This window comes from Plectropomus leopardus, chromosome 21, assembly GCF_026936395.1.
Source record: "Plectropomus leopardus strain MGB_pleo_1.0 chromosome 21, ASM2693639v1, whole genome shotgun sequence".
In the NCBI taxonomy this organism is placed as follows: domain Eukaryota; kingdom Metazoa; phylum Chordata; class Actinopteri; order Perciformes; family Serranidae; genus Plectropomus; species Plectropomus leopardus.
The window spans coordinates 21,324,096-21,342,607 of record NC_142196.1 but is presented as its reverse complement, the minus strand read 5'-3'; the positions used below and the strand labels follow the sequence as shown (position 1 = coordinate 21,342,607).

The 18,512-nt window shown below is 38.4% G+C and overlaps 1 protein-coding gene across 2 annotated transcripts in view; it reads right to left on the bottom strand.

The window, feature by feature from the left end:
• Positions 1-18,512, bottom strand: part of cdh19 (cadherin 19, type 2) — a 253,887-nt gene that overhangs the window by 117,183 nt on the left and 118,192 nt on the right. For both annotated transcript variants that reach the window (XM_088072143.1, XM_088072144.1), the window contains exon 4: positions 10,190-10,272. The gene's annotated coding sequence lies outside the window, so the exon portion shown is untranslated. The remainder of the gene's footprint in view (positions 1-10,189; positions 10,273-18,512) is intronic.

Here is an 18,512-nt window from a genome sequence, read left to right as displayed (position 1 = left end):
CAATTCAATACATTTCTCATCCATCACTCTCAAAATATTGAATTCTGCTAATGAGGACTTTCTTGACATAGCAAATGACCTGTTTTCTTTTTCTCCCATCAAATATTAAACTGGCATCCTTGCCAATAACCCTGATGAAAGTCTATACCAAATTGGCATGGCAACCAAAGAAAACACAGCTAACCGGGTTGATATTGACATTACGTCTGCCAAACGCTGGCACCGCAATCAGCCCGGGCTGAGAAACCTTGATGAAAAATGACATCAAATCAAGAAATCTAATTTTCAGTCCTTCCACTTTCTGCACTGGCCGCAAGTGAAGGGGCGTATTATCAGAAGAGCGGTGAAGGAAATGTTCAAATGAATTTCTGAATTGTGCACCTTTAGGTTACAAGACCTCGAAATGATTCTAATTTATTATAGTGGGTTATTATTTTACAATTACTTGGCTCTCATTCAAACAGGAAGTGAATTCTAATAATGGCATCATCCCAGCCTCACTGCAAATGGAAAATGTTTTCCTCCACTCCGTTCACATTATGTCGTCCTTGAGGGATCATGCATCGAGCGTCAGACAAGAATGCGTATGGATGGCCTTTATCTTGATGCTCAAAGGTTAGTAAATTAAATTCTGTGAGTTTTCAGTCAAAGGGCATGATTTTCATTTAATATGACCACTCTTTGAGCAAACACCATTACGAGCAGCAAACCAATACACAGGCCGACAATGTTAAAAGGGAATCTGATTGATTTTTTGAGGAATAAGCTATTATCTACAGTCAGTGGTCTTTAGATGAGAAAGGGCCAGTTAGAGAGGACACAGCAGGGCTGAAAACAAATGATGTGATGTCGTGGATAGTTACTAACTGCTTCAAGCTCTTTTTTTGACATAATAGATAGCAGAATATGCCAAAAAAAAGGACAACGGGACTATTCACAGACTCATCAAACTCTCTAGACTTCATGTTTCTGGATTTATCTTTGAGCAGTTCAATCACACAAGACAACGTTCATAAATCAAAAGGAAATAATGGTAAATCCTGCTTTTTTGGTTCTGTGTCTGTTTTGTAACCATCAGGTCCTGAAAAGCAATATTTTGTTTGAACAAAATCCTATAACTTGTGCATAAGATACAACAAGGTCATCTCTCAGGATTTCGGGGCTACACATAGACCAATGTTTTAGGGAAAGCAATGTTGATCGATCGGTTGGTCCACCACTTCAGCCCAGACTCAAATATCTCAACATCTGTTAGACAGACTGCCACGATATTTTGCACAGACATTCATGATTCCCAGAGGATTAATCCCAATGACGTTGGTGGCCCCCTGTCTTTTCCTCTAGTGCCACCACAAGGATGACAGTTTTGTTTTTAAGTGGAATATCTTGTCAACTACTGGATGGGTTGCCAGAAGTGCCCAAAAGATTGATCTTAACAGCTTTGTGATCTTTTGACTGCAAGCCCCAAGGAAGTGTCAGGCTTTGAAGCCAACTGTATTCATCCCAAGGTTCACAGGATTATATAATTGTGAAAGGCATTAGAAACACCACAAGAAAAGTGATGTTGCTCCAGGTTTCAAAGTGTTAATCATCTCTAACAACCAACATATTTACAGATGGAGGTCCACGAAGGGAAATCTTATCAAATGTTGGTCCATGGCCTAATGTTTTGAGTTGTACATGTGAAAAAGATTAAGAACCACTAGATTAGCATATGTTAGCGTGCTATCATGATAAACTAAGATGGTGAACATGGTGAACTTAATACTTGCTAAATATCAACATGTTGGTGTTGTCATCGTGAGCATGTTCGGCATGGGGATACAAGCATTTAACGTACATATATTTAGTCAACATATCTTCATACAACAATTTGTGTGATATCTTACAGTGTAGCACCCTTACCAGTCAGGTTAGGCTGTTATATACATAACTGACTTGTCCTGTGTGAAATTACAGTGGATCAAAGTTCTGTGTTTGTTTGACAAAATCACCCCAATCCCTATACGCAGACTTAGTTGGTCTTTATACTACATGACCTGACTTCCTCCTTCACTCCTGTCATGACAGTGGGCAGCCTGCAGCACTTAGGTCATGTGATCACAGCCTCATGGCTCTCAGTTACGGGCGTTATATATGAATAATAGAGTATTACTTTTGTGTAATATTTATAAGTAGGAATAGTGAATGAAAAGAGCCTGATTGAATACAGCATCTTAGGGTCACTTGAATGACTATGTTCTTGTTTGTTCCCTGTTGGTCTATTTTCAAGGTTCATTAGAACAAATGGGAGGTAATTTTTTTACAGAATTAATTCAATTTCAGGTCCATGTGAATCATTAGATGGCATTCAGGGCGAAGGGAGGAGAGCAAAGCTTTTTTTGAAGGTACTCATCTCCAGTCACTGAGTAATATGATAAGCAATACTGTTCAGAAATTGCCAAAAGTACAACATCTGAGTTAACACACTGACATGTATCCTAAAGTAACAGCAAGACCCTTGTTTAATTTTAAAGGTAATACCTTATGTATTCTAAGAAAGTACACGCTGTATCTACCTGATTTACACAAATACCCTTAAATATCATGAATCTTTGTGTTCTTTATTAGAATAAAGTAAAATAAATCCCCTTCTGGTGGTGCAATACTCCCCAAATTTAACAAGCTGTGAAATGGAACTAAAGATATTATGAAAAACAATAAAATATCTACGGATTCTGGCCTTCCTTCTTTTGCAGGATTTTATTACACAAAGCCTCTAAGCTTATCTAGTTATGGAAAGATTGCCTGAAATGGTTTCTACTACAATTTTCATGACAATTGTTTTTATTTTTACTGCACAAGTGAGGGGGTGATTTTAAGGGTTGCATGTTGGAAAAACAGCTGAAGTTTTGAACATAAAGTTCAAGTTAACACATGAAATCAAACACTGTCGGGCATTTCAGCAGACGTGGACATGTGGTTAATGAACTACATTATATGGGTATTGGAGTTGGTTAATGCCCCAAGGAGTGGAGAGGCTTTCACTTCACTCTGAGGCATAATGGATTATTTGGATTGTCTGGCCCCAACGGGCCTGAGAGAGGAATGATCTCAACTGTTTGTTTTCTTAAATGAGTTAAGAGACTCGACAACAATATGTTGATGGAACGGGGCAATTTAGTTGGATTTGTTTTTAGAATATTTCAGACTATTTACTTAATTTTTCTCCTTTGGGACTTAGAAAATCAATTAATTGCACATACCTGTTTGCCTCAGACACAACTGGCTCCATGAGTTAATCAGTAAGGACCTGAAATGGCTGCGAGGCGAGTAAACATGTTGCAGCATTCACCCACACATACTAATGGCTTCAGCACCCAAAGGCTTTACCACAAAGCAAGATTGGTGACTTAGCAGGACATGTTGAGTCTAAAGCTAGAGTTTTCTGGTCCCACAAAGGTTGCTCTCTTTTAATCTAGATCATCATAACTTAAGCAGCAAACTTAACCTGGTCGGAAGCAGGCTAGGTCCAAAGTTTCAGCTTAAATTCAGCTGAAAAACGCCTTTCACAGCTTCTTTGAGTAGTGTCACTCTATAATCAGTTGCAGTATATGAGTAATACAGATTCTCAGCTGAGGGAAAACACTATGAATGTTCTTTACCCAACATGTTGAGCCATAACGTTACATTAATGCCACCGAGCAAAGCTGTAGAGTTACAATAGTGCTTATTGTATGCATCACATCTCGAGCTTCAGCTATTGCCTTCAGGCTGACGGTTCACAATGCCAAACTGTAGATTCAAAAGGTATAAAAACGTATTTATTCCATCGTCCCTCAGAATCCAAACAGCAAAAAGTTATTTTGACTCAGTTACCAGAATACTGCAACTTGACTATTTTTTACTGTCTGAAACTGGCTAATTTTATGTCATCGTGTTATGGTTTTAATCATTTTAACTAGCCTGATTTTAACTGGTTTTATTAAAGACCTGAAATGTTTTTATTATTTATTGTAATTTTTTATTGCTTTCATTATTTAATTAAATTAATGAATTTAGGCACATCAAGGCAAGAGTTTGTATGCGCGACTGTATGCGAGTGTCCTTGTTGTATGATTCAGCAGCTCTGAGTCCAAAACAAATCTCTCTGTGTGACAATGAAGTATACAATACCTTAACTTTTTTGTAGGGGGAACCTACAGATGTCAGTGATGCAGAAAATCTGAGTGAGGAAATTGTTTTATTTTATTCACACAGTTGCTGCTCTCAGTGATATACTGAATGTGTTTGTGGTGTTCTTATACACAGTGACTCTACAAAGAGCTGCTACAAACTCAGAGGTAGCATTTAACATTAATAGTTCACTATATATATATATTTTTTTTTAAAATGGATGACGTTTACTTGCATATGAACACAGCATTATCAATTTGGATTATGTTTATGTGCTTGGTTATGATTTGCTGAAATTATATATAACTGGTATATTATAGCTGATAAATTAGTCCATTGGTATTCATCACAGACAATATTCAATCAGCAAAATGCAATGGTTGTCCAAAAGATAAAGCAATTTGCATGTCATTATGGGACAGACCTAAATATTGTTCGTGATTATGATGTTTACATCCCCTGCATCAAGTTTCAGAGCTGCAGGACGTGCAGCTGTCACGTTTGAAGGAATGGAGTTATAAAATAAATAGGATACATTAACTAGTGCATTCACAAAATGAGACGTTTTCTGCCAGTGTTCCTGTCACACCTTTAAATGAAGCAAATGTGAAGCTTTTAATGATGATACTTTTTAATAGCGGAAATAGGCGCCTCGAGATCAATCATTTTTGAGTGAGAAACGACGTGCTGAATGCGTCATTTGACTCATTTTATGTGAACACGCTGAGAGCCTTAAGCAGAAAGCCCGAGTTAGCAGAGACAGTTGATAACCAACAGAAATAACTAGCTGTTATCTCCAGCCATCGCTTTAGGGTTTGTCGACCCAGCCCAGTCAAAGAGAGCTGGGCTCTGTTGAACTGTCTTCGTGGTTCAGCCCTCAGGTCATGACAATAAACTGAGTGCAGAATGTCTTTCCATAGTTATTTTTTTGTTTTTTTCTTGTTTATCTGTCTTGTCTCCAGAGGGAACGGAGAATGCTTAAGACTCCAACCTTTACCATCAATGTAAACTGTGTGTGACTGCAGCTTCAGCTCCGGGACTCATTATGCTGCACTAGCTGCCACAGAGCGCCGACATTCACAGACAAAACATCACTTTGCACAGCTCGGTTTCAACTCCTCACTCTGCTACTTTCACAGTTTGAAATTTTAGACACATTTTGTTTGTTTGCAGTGCATCTATCACATAATATTTTACTAGCATACATGCCTCGGGGCTCTGCTTAACGCCAGGTCTACCTCACACTGTGCAACACCTTGATGTATGGGTGATAGGGAAGCTTTCACTGCGTATGCAACAATGTTCATCAGAGTCAGAAAATGTCACTTCAAAACAAGAGGTAGAAATGAGTTTATGTCCTTTAAAGTTTTTAAAAAGTGACTTAGACTGTAATGTATTCTGCCTTTATGAATTTCAAATCAGTGTGGGTTTATATATAAGTCATTTGTTATTGGCAGAGGGCTTGTAATTTCCCCTGGAATGACTTCAGACAGAATCCTGATGGCAGTCTTGATGGGTCTTAATGGAAGTTCAGTGAGGAGAATGGACTGAATTTGCATGTTGACAAAGGATGGGAGGGAGACTGATAATAGAGGTACTGTAGCAGTGTCCCAAATCAGGGGCTGTATCCTCCAAAGTCCACATTTGTTTCTGTCACAAAAGGCTGACAAGGCCAGTCCAGAGCCAAGAAATGCTGCATTATTCTGCTGAATAAGGCCAGGGTTTGCTTGAAAGAACTGAGTCCATACAACGTGTTGTTGGGCCACGTCTAAAAGCAAAAGAAGTTGTAGCAACGGGGCAGAAAGCTGGTTTTCATAGCGTGAGGCACAAAGATAGACAAAAGTCTCTCCTGTGTCCACACAAACACTGAAGTATAAAAGGAATACTTTAGTTACAAAACAATCAGTTGTATATAAATTGTTTACCCTGCGCTATGCTGAATTCATGAAGAAAACATTCATCCAGGGAACATTCTCAATTAACTGAAATTACATGAACAAATGACAAAACTATGTCAAAACACACATGTACAAACTCCCACACAACTTGTGCCGATACCCGATTGCAGTGAGCATGGCTGTCGGTTTTGGTACATTTTGTAAAAAACTGTGAAAACAAGAATATTGCAGAGGAATCCTAAAGCATATGGATGTCCTCACAATCCCTTATTCGTTGTGCTCTGCGTGCTCAGTTGTGTAACGCAGTGTTCTCACGTTCCTCGTCAACTTGTAACTTAATTCTCCTGTGAACATGTTGCACTGAACGCAGCTGCTGCCACACACGGCACCACAAATCGCTGAGTGATTTGATGAATCATATGCCATGGCCCTCTCTGTCACCAGATTCATTCCAACTTGGAGATTTTTGACTGACATGTTGGACAGCGCTGTGCTTCTCCACCGTCATTAAAACCCCAAATCAGGGAACATGTTTTGGAAAAGTGGTGTTCATTCCTCCAGTAGCCGACCACAGATTCTGAATATCTCTGACAAGAGAAACGGGGGCTGTTTTGGCAGCTCCTGGTGGCCTCATGTTGATGCCTATTTATTCTTAATTCTTTTATTTGTCATTCTTTTCATTTGATGTAGCTCTAATGTTGACATGAGCTGTGAGCAGTTTGACCAAAGAGTGAGATTTTGTTGGGTTTTTTTTTCAAAGATTATTTCTAATTAAGAATTTTTAAAGGCTGGCAGAGGTAAAGGAGTCTAATACTTCACAAAAATTGGAGAAAAGATTAAAAAAAAGCCCACTGAACTGACCAATTAATAACCACTGCAGGATTCAAGTTCTGAAATCTACTTTTTTAATCATGTTATTTGCCTTGATATCTTGATGTCTCTATGTATGTTAAAAGGAAAGCCAGCGGTACAAAATATGGTGAGTTTGTGTTAAAAAGTATAGTTTATGTATAAACTGTTTATAAAATGTATAAGGGGCACTGAACTTAACAAGAAACGGCTCAAGAAATTAATTAAAAGGTAGAAGAAAAATACCCCTAATGGGGTAAAAATACCCCTAATGGGGGATTTTTCTGTAACATAATTTTAAATATATAGTAAGAACATTACTTCCCAGTTTTTGATAATACCTAATAATCATTCCCAGCTAATTTTCAGATCATTGCCTTGTCACTTTTTACCAATATTTTTTCAGTTTCGGACATTTCTTGCCAAGTTGCTTTTTATGTTTTGTTTTTGTCACGTTATAATGCTAGCAAAAGGCATCTGACAAGAAAACTGATGTCAATCCAGGTGTTAAAGGGTTAAACCAGAGAATGTGGACTATGCTCTTTTTCTGCACAGCGACCTCACTCAGCATTATGAGTAGTGACATATTTGGTGATTGATTCTACCAAATAGAATACAACTAATGATTAAAATTCATGTTGCATGTTCTATTTGTGCAGTTTCATAATAAAAATGAAGCATTCTGAAGTGGCTGACTGTGTAGCCATGTACTTTAATTGTAGTTTGAGTAATGTGACTTATATTAACGGGTCTGGGCAGGTCTGGATTTGACTAATATATATAGATATATTTGTAGCACATTTCTCGTACTGATTGTACTGAGACCTTTTGAAGAACCTTCCTGGTGATTAACTTGGAAACTTTACGAGTTGACGAGGAGCCCCAGAATGCATCATTAGTTTTCGCCTCTGTGAGGATAAACTGTCTCATTTAAGGAAGAGGTACAGGCTCAACCTCACCTTCAGATAAACCTCAGAACTGAAACACAGCTTGTAAACACGCTGATTGGTGTTGTTAGCAAGCGATTACTTTGGCTAATTCGTTTTGGTCCTGTTGCTCATCTCTTGACAGCTTCATTTTTTATTTTCATCACTTGTCCCATGTCGCAGGTGCAGGACATGGAGGGAGACGCAACACAAATATCTCCTATTGTTTAATAGCAAGTGACATTCTGCAGATTGCCTTCGGTTATTACTCCCACCTGGACTGTGCTTATATGAATAATACAATTTACAACATTCAGATTTGTGATTGCACATATAGTAAATGTTTGGCAGTGCATGCTTGTGCAGAATAATAATATAGTTAAAAAAAACTCAACTGATTATAGGCAAAATGAAGCCACTTAGTCCGACCGCTCACACACCGACCCACGCAAACACACCCTCCCCTGCTGTGGAGGATATTTTCAATTAATCAGGCTCTCTCATCAATAATTCATTGCCCCTGCAGCCAGTCACTCTTCTCCAGCCATTTAATGAGGCAGCCCAGCCAGAGGGACACCATCCACACATTACTCCTATTATAGTCAATGCTCAGGAGCAAAGCCGCTGCGTCCACGGCCGGTTATTAAAGTAATGCCATCATTTGTGCCTTCCAGTCAAATCAAAACCTGTCAAAGACTGTTTGCAAAAGGACACAAATGACAATAAGTAAACACCCCGAGAGCCAGTGTGCCGCCGTGTCACCTCTCAGTCACAGGAAACCTCAGGACGCTAATCTCTGCTGCAGGATTTCAAGAGTCCAGAGGAGGTTTGTCAGGAGCAATGAATTATTAAAACCAACTTTGCTGTGACAGAGGAGAATGTCCCGGTTTGATAACATTTTTTAAAGTGAAATTGCAGCCTTGATTTAAGACCCCAACAGTCAGGAGAGCAGCTACAAGTAAATCTCTACACATACGGGAGATTTTCAGGCATGTTTTGAGCTGTACAGTCTCTAAATGAGAGCGTTAACTTTTAATGCACCATTTTCTTCTTTTTGGCACCCATGGCAGAAAGTGATTAAGCAAGAGATGAATTAGCCTTTCTAGTAAACTTTAAAAAAATGATTCTGGCATTGAAGCGACATCCATTAGGTTCCTGTTTTCTTTGATTTCCACTGATGTGTTTGGAGATAAACAAACATCGCTTTGGTATTTACTTCCCACTTAATTTCTCTGCTGTCACTGCGCAGGAGTGTTGTCTGCATTTTAAAGTCAAAGAGTGCTTTATCTCGAAAAAGCACCGACATCTGCAACTGTTTTGGCTTGTAGGCAGTCATAGTTTGCAGTATACTTGCCTCCCTCTGAGCGATTCAGTCCCCGTGCTAACCGCCCAGCTCTTCAAAACAAACAAACTGCTGTGACTGCTTGTATAAATTTAAACACAACATCTCCTGTGAACCAGGGGACTTCCTCTAAATATATCCTGCTAAAGGTGTGGAGAACAGAAAAGTCTTTTGTAAACTAGTCTAATATAAATTTGCACGCTTTGAGGAAAAGTTGGACAACTCCAGGTGCTGTCATTAAGGGTATTTAGAGGGAACATCTGGAGTTTTCTTGTCTACAAGTTTTATTTACATTCAGAGTTTTGCATTTTGTTTAATTGCAAAAGTGTGTTCAGACAGAACGCAAAACAAATCTGCTTCAGGAATTTGCTCACTGGACTGTTTGTGTTTACTGACCTGAAAAAAAGAAAATCACCAACTGAAGCTCAGCTGTAAGACAGTAACACACTCAAACTCTGAACTCAGAACTCTTTGTGTCATTCTTCCTCCTCTAGTCTCTGTATTTTTAAGAGAAAAAATTCAAATTTCTCAACTTGTATGGTTGTGTTTTCGTGTCAACTCATAAAATCATGTTTTTTCCATAGACTTTGCAATCACACCGCCTCTAAAGTTCGCTTCATGTTCTGTGTTTGTTTGTGTTTGTGACTTCCCAGTAAGCAAAAAAAGACAAAAAGTAGTGATCAGAGATCCAGATTTCCAGGCTCACTGTCTGATGATTGATAATAATTTAGTTTGATAATATGCACTCCCAAAGCACATAAATGCCATCAGGTGGGTCTTGCTTTACCATTTTATCTTGCCTTTGATATTTTCAACCTTGACCCTGTTTTCTGTATAAGTGACTGATAGAGATAACTCTTTCTTTTTTTACAAAGTGACTACTCTAAGCATCTGGCACCTTCAGTTTACATCCACTAAAGATGTTTGTTTTTGCCACTGTCAGGCTCAGATTATTATCTTAAGTGTCTGACAACATTAATGAAAGGAATCCTACAGAGTAATGAAATGTTTTTCCTTACCTTTCGCCGATTCGGTCTGTGTGTTATTTTGTGGAACCCAAGTTTGGCTCAAGAAGAAGTCCTCAAATCTTGCAAGAGGTGACCTGTGATAGGAAGACAAAGACAGAAACTTCAGTGACGGTTGGAGACAGGCTGTTGTCAGATCGATAGATTGATAGATCGATACATAGATCTTTGTCCTTTTGGAAATTCATTGTGCGCCTTACAGCAATCGACAAGTAAACAGACAACCATAATAACACCAACAATACCACAAGACAAAATTATTAACACATTAAAGTGCTCTATATATCATAATGTGCTGCATCCTCACACACAAAGGTTAAACTTTAAAAAAATAATAATTACAATTATGTTAGAGAATTATTACATTTTCAGCACTTTTTCAAAGTCTTGTTTGTCTTTTCTAAACTTTTTATTCATTTATTTATTTTAAAACATTTTTCAAGTAATTTCTTGTCCTTTTTTACTTATGTCTTTGTAATTTTGGGGCAATTTCTTCTTTTATTGTTCATTGCCTTCATCCCATATTTAAAAAAAGAAATCAAGTCGCTTTGCTCGGGTTTCAAAGGGCTAGGAAGAGCTTGTGTCTTACTCTAATTCAGGGTTGTACTGATTTTGTGCATACATTTTTGATAATTAGTGTCATATCAGATTACCCAGTTAATATACTTTAGGATTCTGGCAGTGATGGGGGCCCAGCAGCTAATTTTTTGCCCCCGGGCCTAAAAGCAGGTTAATCTAGCCTTGCTGGCGAATAAACTGTTCTGTCTCCTGCTACAAGACACTAAAACAGACAAGGCCAAACCTTGTGGCTCTTTCTGCAGTTTGTCCTGTACACGTCTGGCCATTCTATCAAGGACAATTTAACAGTTGGTATAACCTACAAATCATCATCACTCTGTACCAGAAAAGATGGCACCTTGTACTACCACCTTTTACAAGGCAGTGACACCTTTTTTGATGTTTTCTCTTTTCTTTTCTACCTTGGACAACTAAAAAGTGTTCTTGCATTTCTTAGTGTGTATTTTTATACCAAAGAATGCGCAAAAGAGTCAAATTACCTCCAGGAGTAGCGGTCATGCTGTCCTGGCCTTGTTCAATTCTTCTTATCATTTCTTAGCATCTTCACAGTTTTTTTTTTTTGCCAAGCAGGCCAAGAACGACAATCTCAAAGGAACACAACCATATGAGCAGAGAATCTGACCATCTGGCTTCCTCTGCAGCTAAAAATCGCAGGGGATAAGAGAAGAGTGACGAATGTCCCTCGTCTCCTGCCGCCTGTCAGTGTCAAGATGTCTCTTTTAAAAATAAAACACTGTTGTTGGAAGCTGTACAGAGAGGAGCCAATAGTATGATTTCAGGGAAATGTTAAAAGTGAAATTTCTTTTTTGAAGAAGAAGAAAAAAAGGACCTAGAATTTCAACCCTTACGATTCTCTGTCTCCATGCACCAGTTAAGTTGCACTTATAGTTCACATCCATGTCTGTGAAAACATGGATGCATCACACACATCTTCCCCCCGGAAGCACAGAGGATTTATAAAATCAGCACAGTTTCAAGATGGACACCCAAGATTGGTGTCAATAATTCAGCATCTGACCAAGTGTGTCCCCTTCTGTTCTGAGATATGATGCTGAAGAATGGCCAGAAAAGTGTCACATCTAAAATGTCATCTCCTTACCGTCACATCCTATTAGACACTTGTGTGCAGTTTTGTCATAATTAGTAAGAAGTCTAGAGTTATGACCAAAAACACGTTTGTGAGGTCACAGTGACCACTTTCCTTAATCAATTTTTGGTAAAATGAACAACTGTTAATTGATCAATCATCATTTGAAAAAACATGAGCTTGCTTATTTCAAACAATACTAAATGTGTTTTTTCCTTCACGGTAACATATTGCATATACTTCGACAGCATTGCATGACCTATCGATTAATCCATTAAAGTTCACACGCTTAATAGAATCTTAATTTACACGTTAATCGACTGCTAGCTCAAGGTGTTTTTAAAGCAACTTTAAGCAGCTTCAAGTTGATTGTTGAGTCTCATTCCCAGGTCGTCAAATAACGATGCATTTGGTTGATGGCCAAAGCACCGACCCAAAACCACGGTATTTGATGATTTGGGAATGAGACTCAACAATCAATTAAAAGTCTCATAATGTTGCTTTTAAGATACCGCACCATAGACCGTATATAAAGACAGACAACATAACAGCTCCCTCAAAGTGTAGCTTGCCACCTTGGCCTTCGACTACCAAATTCTAACCTGCTTATAGGTGAGTTAAAGTGAACATTTGTGTAAAGACTGAGGAAACTTCCCTTTATGCATTCTTGAGTTCACGAGAATAGGACAGACAGGATAGACAAATGGACAGATGGACGGATGGACAGACACCCTGAAAACATAATGCGTTCGGCCACAGCTATCAGGGACGCAGAGGCATAAAAAAGGAAAAGTCACCACAAGGGAACAATAACTAATTTGAAGTTTTGGTTCTTGGACTACATAGATGGCCAGGCCAGTTATGGGAAAGGGATATTATAAAAACCGTGTAGAGTGATTGTCTTATCTCTTTAAGTATAATGATCGTCTTATCTCTGAAACTCATAGTGCAAGAATCCCTTCACCCCGTCTGGTCCCCTGTCGATTCTTTCATTGTAGCTGTTTCATTTCCTCTCTAAAGAACTGTGAGATGAGAATATGTAAGCGAGGACAGGGAGAGAAAAATCCTGCATTTAATTTCTAAAGACTTTACAGCAATCTGTTGCTAATTTCCAAAGCACACTGTGACCAATGTCATAGGGGCCGTTACTCCTCCTCAAGACATAAATTCCACTAATTTGAGATCAATGACTCATGCTTGATGTAATTAGGCCGGATGGGACGCCCCCACAAAAACCGTACGACATACGTTCATCCCCTTTTTCTATCACTCCTATCTGTCCTATTGTGTGTAACATAAAACATGAAAATTATCCCCTCGGCAGACATGCCCTGCCTACTCATGGTTCAGGAGAGCAGCGGCCGCCGCGGCGCTTTGACAGGCCGGTTATGGTTTCTGGGTCCCAGTAATGAAGGGCTACTGAGTGTGTCATCCAGGAAAAGGGCCTCTCCCCTGTCTGTGTGTCGGCCAGCCGAGCCAGCTGGATCCAGTCCCACACCTCAGAATAACACCAGGCCTCAAACACTGTAGCATGGCCACTCTTTGCTTTAATAGGCAGAAACAGCTCATTAAATTACAACAGTGGCTAACCCTTTCCATAACAGAATTGGTAAACTCACATTAGTCAGACAAGAGCTAAATCATTTCGTTTTATCTATTTTTCCAGCTTACACATCATTCTGCTCATTTCTGCACAGCCAGCAAACCACAATGGTTGAAATAGGAGAAACTGAGGAGCGCTGCACAAAGTCAAACTACAGTGGCTCAATTTCCAGGAGTCGGGGAGCCCCGTCTGCCCGGCAAAACTGTCTATGATATACAGAACAAGAGCGGGGATTAACCAAAATGTCAAGGGAGACAGGTTAAGCTGGTTTATACTGAAGGGTCTCCTTTTGAAAGTCAAAAAGTCAGAAACTTCTCAGAGCAAAGTCTGCAGTGTGAACGTCATGTCGTGTTGCTAAGCAGGGAGAATTCAATTTCAACAGACTTTCATTTGACTTTCAGACGGAGGCAGAAAAACTCCCCAGCTTTTGGGAATAAAGTAAACTGTAAAATTATGTTTGCAAATAAACAAATGGAGGGAATTGTAACTGAAATGCACCAAGAACCTTGAAATCCTCAGAGAACACACTTTTAAAGGGGAACACCACCGAAAGTTTAGTACTTCATAGACTCCCCATTAAAATGCAGAACTTTGCAGCAGAAATAGAAATGTTTGCAGCCTGGTACAAAAAAAATAATTTGGCTTCTCAGTCAGATCCACCCCTCACTCCTCCACAGCTCCAGCCAAAAAGTCCAAACATGGTCACTTTTGGCTATGTGAACTGCACCAACCAAGCAGCGATATTTGATGATTTGGGATAAGAATGGAGCAGCTCCAGAAATTATAGCCATTCTAAGTTTTAGCACTCTAGTGTTTGGATTGAGGAGAGAGTTGTTCATTTTTACTAATATATTTGGACTGTCTTAGACCATAGGAATAACATGTATGAATTCTGGAAATGTCTGAAGTTCCCCTTTAATCATTCCGCTCAGCAGTGTCTCATTTTGAGAAATTCAGAGATGATATATTCTGTCAAACTGAGGAAAAAAATTGCCAATGAGGACTGTGTAAAGCCTTAAGGAGTGTTTTTGGTACACAACTGTGGGCCTCCGCACAGAAATCTGCCTTGAGTGAAATTCAAAATGCCTCATCTGGTCTGATTTCCCTGCGCTATAAGACCAGACTGGGCTTCATTAGCAGTTGCCGCTGTTCTTTATTGGCACGGAAGATCCCATTTTCACTACAGAAATGACTTGCCACCAGCTGCAAATTGACAATGCGCCATATTTCCTCGCAAGTCGACTCTTATTAATGGCAATTCCCGGGATGTGCGCCTTCCCCGATACCTACACACTGCAGTGTCATCAGCAGGTAAATTTGAACAGTGGGGATGAGAGGACCTCACAGGCGTTGTTTACCAAAGCAAAAATGACTAAATACGGGAGTGGCACCTCCAGCTGCTTACACCTTGTCAGTAAAGTCTGAAAGCATCCCTCTGTCATCTGAAGGACACGAGTCATGCATGTCGAATTCATATTGAAGTTTTAAAAACTCTTAACAATGGCAGTGTTGCTCCCCATCAGCGGGCTAATTCTCCAGCACAATAGCCTTACACGGTATCGATGATTACTCCTCTCCAGAATATCAGGCTGCTCTGACTGATGGCGGCTGCAGCAAAGGTTAATTAATGAGCAGTGGCAGGAGCAATGGCTGCCGGCGAGGGAGAGGCTCTCCCGGGACTTGGACTCACCAGTGGAGAAAGATAAAGGTGGAACAGCAGCGGGTATGACTACTCAGCTGAAATTGAGTCCGCTTTTCTCTCTGGATAACCTCCATGTGCTTAATAGTCTGAGGGAGCTACTTGATCACTTCCCTGAGCTGCTGCATGGAATTAGATTATAATGCAGCTCTTCATCACTTTTTATATAAAACCTTATTTCATGCGATGATTACTTATTGGTTATCAAACATCAAAGATAATCTATGAGGCAACCTTCAAGCTTAAATTAGTTCTGCAAATCTGCTTCCTGTGATCAGACATCAAAAGGTTTACATAAAGCATATTTGTCTTCCTGTGCAGCAGCCGTGTTTATTTCCAGATGGAAATTAAACACTCTGACATATAGCTTTATTTTGATTCCCACTTCAACATGCCATTAAATTTCATCGGTAGAGATTACAGACTTAATGAATGAACTAGACTGATTAACTTTATGGGGGAGATAAATGATTTTTTGTGCCTTATCTATTAAAAAGTGATGATACCAGATCTGAAAAATACATAAAATCAGTATTTACTCTATCAGTACTCAACACCTTTAATGCAAAGCTGCCCAACCTTTATCCTTTAAATTAAATATAGGTTATCTATACAGAGAATAAAGGTATCTCATTTCCTTCACATGCTTTGCTTACTTTATGTTGCTGGGATTTTGAGAGCAAACAATAGCACTGACTAAAGATAATTTAGAAAAACCAGGCAAGACAATATTTTTTTAAAAAAGTACAATTAAAACCTTGTCTTATTTGCAGACAGAGTAGCTGTCTGCAAATAAGACAAAGTTTTTTTTGGCGTTTTTGCTTTTATTAGACAGGACAGAAGATCGGTAGCGTGAAAGGGGGAGAGAGAGAGGGGATGACGTGCAGCAAAGGGCCGCGAGCTGGAGTCAAACCTGGGCCCCTGCGGCAAGGACATTGCCTTCATTTATGGGGCGCCTGCTATATGCACTGAGCCACCTGTCGCCCCACAATTTAAAAGTTTTAAATATGTTTATGCTCCAAAAAAGAAGCCTATGTATGTTATATTTTTTAACAATGGTTATATAATCTGAATGTATTTCAGTTCACACAATGACTAAAAAAGGAAGTACTCTGCTAGTATAAGTATCATTTTAATGGTTCTGGTATTGTATCATCATTTTTCAAAAACATTATCCAGCCCTACTTTCACATGAGGCACCCTTTATAAAGAGTTTAAAGTAAGGGTTCCATCGATGGTTAATAAATCATTTACAAATGCTTTAAAAACCACTTAGGAGACATTAATGAGAGCAACTTTTGGGTTGCCACGTTTTGAAAAAAAATCTCTCTTTTTAAGTCATTTATAATTAATGTTTTTGCCATTTTCTAATTCGCCAACAATTCTGCAGTTATAAATTTTAAAACATCCTGAATAGAGGGCTGAAAAACATCACTTCAGCAGCTAAACAAATCAATACAGTCATTAATAAATGGTGAAAACGTTATTATTTTCTAATAAGCATCAAATTTCACAACCTGGTAACCCAAAACTGTTCTCAGTCATGGCAACATAATATCTAAAGTAAATGATTAACTATTAATGAAGTCATTATACAACCTATAAACTTCATATAAAGGCTGACTTATTGAAAAGTGGTATCTAAAATGTATATTTGGTATCACATTCTCATAAGGAAGCATTATAGCTTCATCAATGGTAAATTATTCATTTACTAATTCTTTTTAAATCAGTTAAGCCATTAATTAGAACATTTTGGGGAGTATTGCTGGTTGTAGAAAGTCTCTCTGGCTGGTGTTTTTCCTCCTGTAGGAGTACATTTGTTTTCTTTTCAGCTGCATCAGGAACACAATCAATTTACCCATTAGCATTCACAAATAAGTCATCACGTCCACGTGCTAATAAAGTCATTACTAAAGGGTCGAGGGTCGCAGCGAAGCCTAATCCAAACCTACAATTAGTTACTCATTTGCCATTGTACATGTTAATAAGTTATTGACTCGTAAAGGGTTTTGCAATCATCCATCAAATGTCCAGCTGTGGAAGTTAACAAATAGCCTCCTTAATAAATAGACTCTGGTGCAGCAGAGTTCCTGCAGTGTTCGGCTGGCTGCAGTGTGCAGGAAGTATTTGGGGGAGACGTATTATCAGCAAAATGTTCAATAAAACTGTTCATTCTGCAGAAAAACAGCCCCCTGTGAGAGATATATTATTATATATTAGATTATTAGATACCGAAAATGCAGCAGAGTAAAAAATTCAATAATTCCTTCTGAAATGTAGTGACCTAGGGGTATAAAGTAAATACAAATAGAAAAATAGTTACATTCATGCAAAGTACAAGTACTGTAAAATCTACTGAGTAAACATACTCAGTAACATTTTACCATGAAGATAAATGCCAGCCTGAAAGATTTTCACAACTTGGCAACTCAGAGTTGGCATCAATAATGGCTTGTAATTGATAAACAGTATGAAGCCGTAGTATAATAATACTTAAAACATTAATACAGTGGTTAGTTACAATGACAGCTTATTTTATGATTAAGTGGCACCGCAAAATTTAAAAATAGATGTAAAAGTTAGATTAATGATTGCACACAACTTAAGTTATTAAAAAAAAGTGATATCATGTAACTAAGTACATTTACTCAGGTACTGTAAGGACAAAATATCCTATGCTACTTTTTACTTCTACTCCACTACATTCTGGAAGCAAACATTGTACTTTTTACTCATTTGATTTACTTTGACAACATTTAGTTACTAGTTACTTTGCAGATTTAGATTATAAATGCAAAAATAAATTAATAATTAATTAATAATCAATAATTCATGAAGTATTATTACAGGTTAAGCTATCCAGCTGTGCCTAATGAGCTTCACTTTTTTCAGCTGCAACATAAAAGTGATGAACAGATTAATGCATTAATTATTATAAACCAGCGATATAATATGCATTATATACTGATGAAAAACAGCAGTACACAAAGCTCCAAAAATCTGAAGTAATATATAGAGGTGCATAGGATGTGTTTCAGCTAACGGCAAATTCTACACACAGCTTCTCACCCGTCTACACAGTTTCTCACCTGTTTATATAATTTGCTATTCCTTCTCATTTTATCACACTAATGATGGCTTTATAGCCGAAATGTGACCGTTTCTGTTCATTTTGCCCAGAATAAATAATTTATCTGTGAGTGCTGGTGTTTTGTTTTTGAAACTTTGCAGATCCTGCAGAAAACTGCAAAGCTTTCTCATTTTAAACCAGCTTTATTGTGCACATTTGTTATGCTACAGTAATTTTATAGTGTCATTTTTATATTTTTATTGTACATTTCTCTAT